The sequence below is a fragment of the Octopus bimaculoides genome, chromosome 8 (assembly GCF_001194135.2).
Source record: "Octopus bimaculoides isolate UCB-OBI-ISO-001 chromosome 8, ASM119413v2, whole genome shotgun sequence".
Taxonomy (NCBI): Eukaryota; Metazoa; Mollusca; class Cephalopoda; order Octopoda; family Octopodidae; genus Octopus; species Octopus bimaculoides.
In genome coordinates this window covers 5,215,065-5,223,370 of record NC_068988.1, presented here as the reverse complement: position 1 = coordinate 5,223,370, position 8,306 = coordinate 5,215,065, and positions in this window count along the sequence as shown.

The following is an 8,306-nucleotide window of genomic DNA, read 5'->3' as shown; positions in this document are numbered from 1 at the left end:
ACACACACACACACACACACACACACACACACACACACACACACACACACACACACATATGTATATACACACATCCGTTCCTAAAAATGGACGATGGTGGATACATGGCGCTAAAAAAGAAACAGAGAAGATGAGATGGCGTTAGACGACGAGTGTAAAAGTTGTCTGGATTAAAAAACGACAATACGAATATGGCGTAACTCACAACAATGTCTTGTGGTAAAATTGTTTGCTTAGGTTATAACTCGCTCACTTTGTATCCATCAACGGAAGGGGAAGATTTCAGTTTAATTGTATCTTATTTAGCGTCACTTATGTTTTTTTCATTCGATAAACATGTTTTTCAAATATTTTCATTTTTCCTTGCACACCAATTGCCGAATCTTCACCAGAGGATTTGATGTTTCTGTTCTGGATATTGATAGATACCTAAGCAGTGAGATTAAAAATGACATCTTTTAATTGATAGACTTGATATCTTCTTTCGATATTGTAAGCTCACAATTATGTTAAAGAGAAGCTACAGTATTTTCTCAATTTAATATAAAGTTAATTAAAACTGTAAAGAAATAGCGGGAGAAAGAAAGAAATATACGCAGTCAGAAAGGAACGCTGAGGAAAGCGGTTGGAAAAGATAGTTGTAATAAGAATAAGAGATAAAGAGAGAGTGTAAAGAAAAAGAGAGACAGTGATGAGAAAGGAGAATTATGTTACATTGCCACAAGAACCAAAATATGTGTGTTGCAGAGTGGAAACTGTTACAGGGCAACTGGCATTGTTCATTCAATCTTATTACAGCAGTGAGCGATGTATTTGTGCTGTAAGTTCAGTTGGTGAAGAAGCAAGTAAAACATATTCAGTATGGCATCATTTCGCTAGAATATTGGAACTCTAAATGATTTTCATTGTTATATGATCAGCGAGAATTAGCCAAAAGGAGTTAAGATCATTAGTGATTATGTGAGAGTACATTTCCTTATAATATAAACAACTTCCGAATTGAAAATAATATAAAAAAAGGAAACCTTTTGTATTAGTAAAAGATAAATGAAACAAAAAGATAAAGAAATAAAATAAAGAGTGGAATATCGGTAATGGAATCTAAATTGAAATAATAATGTACGGATACTAGGAAAAAAATGGCTCACTGTGAACATCAGGTTGATGCTAGGGGCAGTGTGAATTGAGTATTGTTTTGTAAAAGCCCTCATTCATCGAATCTCTATACCATTAGTTAGTTTAACTTGAAAACAATGGCCAGAAACGAGACTAACTAACAGTTGGGTCATATAACCTTCACAGAGCTTGCAGTTGATATAGTGGATTGTTTCTATTTTCTTTTTCTGGTGTATGGTAAGTAGGAGGGCGTTTTCAACAAGATTATGACCCAAAAGTATAAATGGTAATAAACACTGAAATATTCTCCTATTTATAAACTCTTTCTCATTCTCAATTACTTTGTGCTATAGCATGTTTTATAGTGCAAACAATTCTACCACCACCTGACTGACATTTAATATTGTAATTTAAATAACATAAAAATGAACAACTGCGTCATGTTCTCTGTGTCTAATTTTACATATTTTATGTTGTGTCCTTTTTTAACATTGCTAACAAAAGACCAACATTTAAACGTTATGCCATCTAATTGAACATGTAAATTTTTCCAGTTAATTATCTAACTAGTTTCGTTTGTATCATATTTTAATCTTTGTTCCCTGAACAGTGTTTTAGCAATGATTAATGGTATGTGTTTACTGGATCAAGGAACAAGCTAAATATATTTATTTCTATTATCTAGTGCTATTTGGATTGAAATTGCACCAAGCTGTACACTCAGAAACGCCACCCAGCGAACTAATGCAGTGTGACTAATCCGTATTCGTTCTTTTTCTAATTACAGTAAAATATCTCCTGTATTGCTCTTTGTATCCAGTGTGACAGATAATAAATTTTCTCTGATAGCTGTCACATTGAAGCCTTTGTTCAGCCGTCAAGCTTGCCCCAATATGCAAATGATTTGTGCCTGACACAGTCTTATCGATATTCTCATAAGCAGCTCAATGCTACTGTTGCGCAGCAGCTTGGGACTGGAAGGTAAACATAATTTCAAGAGCTCTAAAGAAAGCTTAAGCCATCAGTTCAAGCCTCATTCCAACCATGGCCAAACTGCGATTGGGAGGGAGCGGGTAATTAGTTTCTATATATATCTTTTATCTTTTCATTCATTAGATTGCGGCCATACCTTGAAGAATTTTCAATCAAACGAATCGATCTCAGTACTAATTTTTTTTCACTTTCTTTAAGCCTGGTACGTATTCTATCGGTCTCTTTGCCGGACCACTAAGTTACAGGAACGTAAACACACCAACGGAAACATACCGGTTGCTAAGTGGTGGTGGAGGACAAACATTGACACAAAAATACTCCCTCTCTCTTGTACATACACACAAACACATACGACGGGCTTCTTTCAGTTTCCGTTTACCAAATTTACTCAAAAGGCTTTGGTCGGCCTGTGGCTATAATAGTCACGCAGTCGCACTGACTCCGGAACCATGTGGTTGGGAAGCAAATTTCTTACTACACAACTACACCTGAATGTGTGTGTGTGCGTGTGTGTGTGTGTGTGTGTGTGTGTGTGTGACTGTGTCCCTATCAGTTTAGTGAATAAAATATTGTATAACGTGTTATGGGGTGCATTTTCTATAGAAAAACACTAAATTGTCACAGCTAGAAAATTTTTGATCATACGTATGATTAATCAGGATATGTCTTGGGTTAAACACTGGCAACTCGAGCGACAATAATATTACTGGCTCCTTTATATTTTGGATAGTCATAGAAATCTTTGTTTAAATGTAGAGCAATGGGAGAAAAAAATGGCGCTGATGCTTTTAATATTAGCTGCACCTTTATACTCCACTAGTCCATGAATGATGATGTAGCTATGTTTGTATCGTCACTGTACTTCAATGGTATCGGAGACCGTGAAAGGAATATATGGACCACTCTTGCTTCCTTGAACTTCGCTTTAAAGAAGGAAAGGTTCGAATTTTTATATTTAAGCAGAATCAAAATCGCTTCGTGGCCTCATTTCACCGAGCCCTTAAGTCGAATAACATTGCTTAGTATGTGTATGAGTGTGTGTGTGTGTATGTATTTGTGTGTACGTATGCGTTAAAGAGGGAAGGAAACAAAGAGTGAAAGACAGACAAACAGAGAAAAATATATTCCATGAAACTTTAATATATTACTGCTATTTGTATTATTCTTTTATTCTTTTACTTGTTTCAGTCATTTTTAACTGTGGCCATACTGGAGCACCTCCTTTTTATATTTGAAGAAATCGACCCCCTAGACTTATCCAATGTAAGCTAAGTACTTATTTTATAGTTTTCTTTTGCTGAATCGCTAAGTTACGGGGACGTAAACACACCAACATCGGTTGTCAAGCGATTGTGGGGAGACAAGCACAAACACACACACACACACACACACACACACACACACACACACACACACACACACACACACACACACACACACACACACATATACGACGGGCTTCTTTCAGTTTCCGTCTACCAAATCCACTCACAAGGCTTTGGTCGGTCCGAGGCTATAGTAGAAGATACTTGCCCAAGATGCTACGCAACGGGACTAAACCCCAAACCTTGTGGTTTGGAAGCAAGCTTCTCACCACACAGCCACCCTGGGCGTTAGAATGACTGGTTATTCCTGGTTAGCTTGCAGGTTGTTTCTTTCTTTAACAATGCAAGAATGATAAATAGGCTAAATTTGTCAAATCGATAGAAATGGGAATAATTCTGCAGTTATTTTTGACTGGCAGAAAGACCTGATTGCGTAAAATATATTCTGAGAATATGAAGACAAAAGGCGATGAAAATAAAAAAGCAAAGAGTAAAACATAGAGAAGAGGAGAAAATGTTGTCGTCGAAAAAAAAAAAAAAGAAAGAAACAAGGAACTAAATTTTTTTTACTCTAATAGCAATGTGTTAGATTGAAAACAAAGGGCTACACAAATTACAAACCGGTTTCTTTTTATTTCAGAGAGAACGCAGCTGCAAAATTGAGAAATTATAATAATAAAATGACTGAAAATTAAAGCGATGAGGAAGAAAACAATGTAGCCTCAATAATTGTAAATACTAATACTGACAATAGCAGCAGCAGTGGCAGCGGCAGCAGTGGCATTAGTAGTAGTAGTAGTAGTAGTAGTAGTAGTAGTAGTAGTAGTAGTAACAGTGCTAGTAGTAGTAGTAGTAGTAGTAACAGTGGTAATAGTTATTTCTTTTAATAATAACAGTTTCTTTTTTTCACTATTAGGCAAGAAATACATTAGAATCAAATAGCTCCACAAACATCGAACCACAGGAATAATAAAATATTCTATGGAAAGCGAACACAGACGCATCCATGCGCGTGCATATTAAGAGACACACGCAGCTACGAACATATAATCTTTTATTCTTTTACACACGCACACACACACACACACACACACACACACACGTTAGTTGATGTTATTTGCTCCCACTCTCTGATGACCATTTCTGGACAAACAGCGAAGAGCTTTGGAGAGATGGTGTCTCCTTGTTTGACACCCTTTCCAAGTGGAGCTCTTACTATGATGGCGATAGCAGAGCTATATTTATGGTGAAACCAGAATTCGCCTCCCTGAGCTGCTTGGTGTGTTGCACCTCGACACCTGGAATTTCCAGAGATTTGAGCACTACGTTCATTCTCATCTTGAAGCGAAGTACAATTATACCGGTATAAGTTTGAAGCAAAAACTAATCTTGTTTCAGGACAAATCGGTTTGAATTATTGAACTGTTGCAGATATTCTTCGAAATATTCGGTTTTGAAACCTCTTCCCACCAATGAGTAACATTCATTTTTATCCCTCTATCTCCCCCTCAATTGTTATTTTCAGTATATTATTTGAAATTTTCTTCTACTTTCTCCGTTTTATCAATCCTTTTTGGCCGTCATATGTTTCTATTAATAATTTTCGATTAATAGTTTCGATTAATAATTTTTGCATGACTTTCACATAACTTTTACATCGCTTCCCCATCGCTCATGATATAAACCACGCATATGAATTTTACAAAAGATTGCTTTTTAAGATTGTTGTTTCCGTGTTGAGTCTTCTGAATTCTTCGTTTTTATGCATTTTCTTATGTGCATTCCCACCAGTTCAAATCATGCTTTGTCTGTTAATTTCGAGCAGTTTTTGTGTCTATGTATTCGTTTATTTTTATGACATCCAATAAAAATATACAATTATACTGTTTTTCGTCCACCACATCAGATCTCTCTATGTAACTTCTCTACACTTTTCCCATGCTGCTCGTATACATCCACATTATTATATACTTATCTCTTTTATACTCCTAAAATACATATCACTCTCTCTAGCGTTTGTTTTTTAACCAAGAAATCGAAATATAATTGCGTTTCAAATTTACTTCATATTTCAAAGATCTCAAGGCGGCGAGCTGGCAGAATCGTTAGCACTCTGGGCAAAACGCTTAGCGGTATTTCATCCATGTCTGCGCTCTGAGTTCAAATTCCGCGAAGGTCAACTTTGCATTTTATCATTTCGGGGTCGATAAAATAGGTACCAGTTGAGCACTGGAGTTGATGTAATCGATTGATCCCTACCCCGAAATTACTGGCCTTGTGCTAAAATTTGAAATCCATATTTCAATGATCTAGAACCTTTCTCGTCTCCCTACCTTTCTTAATCACTCTCCCTTTTCTGCTTCCTCTCTCCCTTTTCTGAGAAAAAACTCTCTTTTACTCTCTCGTCTACATTCATCGTCTAGAACAGCTATACTCATTCATTTTATTCCTCTCAGTCTACATTGGTTTACACCTGATATTACCTGGCAGCAGAGCTTATTATGTCTGCTTTCCGTCGCCCGTTCGTTCTGCTTTATTATATTTACATTATTTATGTCAAAGTTCGCTCGATTCACTCGGCAGTTTCCATCGAGTTTAAAATGTGATAATCACCTGCTCAATAAACTTTAAATGCTTATTTGCCTTCTGATTCTCACAGAAGAATTAAAAACCTTTGCAATATTTCAAGAGTTCATTTCTGCCTGATGATCAGTATAAGGGAATCCAGAGTAACGTTTATTTTTTAATGTTTTTCAGTTTCATTGAAACTTTACATTTAACTCTGCCTTTAGAATTCGACTACAATTTTCCTTAAGTTGATTTTCGCTTCCGTGCTCATTCACTCATATATTTCATCATCAGTTATTCTCAAGTAACAAACACGTTGGCCGTTTCATTAATAATGGATTATTTAGTTTGTCTGCTGTTAGGACATTTTATTAGTTACTTGTTTTAGTTAGGTAGTTTTTGCCTTGCCTTTATTGATTATGTTTTATAAATAATTAAAAATTTAATTTGATTCTAATTCCATTTTTATTTTAAATTATTATTCTTTTCACAATTATTTTATACTTTTAATTAGCAATCTATTCGGTTGACTTATTTTATAATATTGAACATATTTTATAGATATTGATCTATACTTGTCTTTTCCCTTATATATTATTCAAGGACGTTGGTTAAAAGATCCACGCTAGTTTTTATTAGGCTTGATTTTGGTGTGGTATCATGTTTGTCATGTGACATAGATTGAGAAACTGTCGAGTAGTCTACGTTCGTTGTAGAGTCTATATATTTAAAGTCCTTGGTTTGCTAATTCTTGGGTTGGTGTTATCGAGTCGAGTATCGGTGGTTGAATAGTTTTTCCTTAAAGTGTTTAGTTCACTTCTTCGTTTGTATTATAATTTTAGGATTACAATGTACTTTCTGGGAGGAAGTGTTTTGTTTTATAGGTTACATATTTTGTAAGCGTAAGTTAATACTAATTGTCTGTTTTGATGTTGTTGCTTGTGGCAATTGGCAGATGTTGATGTAATGGACATGCTCTGTTAATGTTTTGCTTCTGCTGATTACAGTTGATTCTCAGGCAGCGTTTATGTTGTGAACGCTGTTGACGCCGCCGGATTGAATGGTCCTGCCCAGGTGTCGAAACCACCCTGATATTCGTTTGGTAGCTGATAATGAGAATACATATTTGTTATGCTTGCTTGTGAATTTCTTTTATGTCTTAGCCTCGTTATTCTGAATTGTCCTCTCTCTCTCTCTCTCTCTCTCTCTCTCTCTCTCACACACACACACACACGCACACACACAGATCCTTCTTTCTAAGAGAATAGCTAGTGGGTACATACATGTATATATTCTGTTTCTCCCTTTCACATACAAACACACACTGTATCGCTCTGCTATACGCACATATATATATACATAGACTCCCATATATACACACGCACATACATACATAAATACATACATACATACATAAATACAAACATACACGAAAACACAGGAGAAACGTAGCCACGTGTTTGACACTGCTCTGCTGATTAAAAGAAGATATGTAAAAATATCATTACGTTAATTGGTAATTATGAAACGAAACAATAAGTAGTTGTCAGTAACAAATATTGGGGTCATTGTGATCAACTAATAATCTCTGATTTAGGCGGTGCCTAAACATAACCACCGTTTAATGAATGAGACTAATAGAAGAATAACGATAAGTATGTATGCATGTATGTCTGTGTGTATGTGTGGGAGTGCGTGTGCGTGTGTGTGTGTGTGAAAATTTAGTTTCTTTGAGATTTAAGGTTTCCTTTCCTATAATTCAAACCGCTCATTAAAAAATTGACGAATCTCGCACTCACGTAATTCGTATGCATGTCACTTTTGTACATAAGAACATGTATTTCCTTACTGTTTATATGTGTATCTAAAGCATATGCGATTGCATTCATTCCAGGAATCTCAAAAGGAGAATTCCTGGAGGATTTTACTAATCCACTCTATAACATACAAATGAGTTTGTTTTATTATTTCTTGGAAAATCCCAGCATTTCTAGACGTTTACACTCATCTGTGGTTACAAAACTCCGAGCTCCTTTCTCAATTAGTATTTATGAAAATCTGGAATACTCTTTTACTTGTTTCAGTCATTTGACTGTGGCCATACTGGAGCACCGCCTTTAGTCGAGCAAATCGACCCCGGGACTTATTCTTTGTAAGCCTAGTACTTATTCTATCGGTCTGTTTTGCCGAACCGCTAAGTTAAGGGGACGTAAACACACCAGCATCGGTTGTCAAGCGATGTTGGGGGGACAAACACAGACACATACATTCATACATACATATATATATATATATATATATATA